This window comes from Sciurus carolinensis, chromosome 13 (genome assembly GCF_902686445.1).
Source record: "Sciurus carolinensis chromosome 13, mSciCar1.2, whole genome shotgun sequence".
Taxonomy (NCBI): domain Eukaryota; kingdom Metazoa; phylum Chordata; class Mammalia; order Rodentia; family Sciuridae; genus Sciurus; species Sciurus carolinensis.
Genome location: NC_062225.1, coordinates 39,407,005 through 39,407,501, shown reverse-complemented (window position 1 = coordinate 39,407,501; position 497 = coordinate 39,407,005).

The window sequence follows — 497 nt, the reverse complement described above, 5'->3', positions numbered from 1 at the left end:
GAGCTGGAGGAAGCAGACGAAGGAGGGAGTGGGCAGGAGGCGCCTGAGCCCGCCCCGCCCCGCCCCTACCCCGTCCCCCGCGGATCTGGCCAATCGGAACCCGGGAAACGCCGCGCCGCCAGCCCCTGGCCACCTCCAGGATTGTCCTGCGCGGGGTTGGGGATAGGCTGGGCCTCGGTGCTGGCCAATCCTGGCTTCCGCCGCTGCCTCCCCGCCCAGCTAACGGAAGCTGGTCCCCGACAACCGTGGGAGGTGCGACCTGGGAGATGGCCGGGTCTCATTGGCACCCGCCGGGCCACTCCGGACCAGCCGGGGTCTGGACCCTCGGGGACAGAGCGCCAGGAGAACGTAGAACGACGCGGCGTTCTTTATCCAGGGGTTGGGGGTGGGGAAGGTTTCCCGCCAGGGTCTGTGCTTTGGCTCTCCGCGTGGCCTGAGTTCTCGAGAGCCAGTCAGACTCCCCCGAGCAGGGGCGTGAGCGGTGAAGGGTATACAGG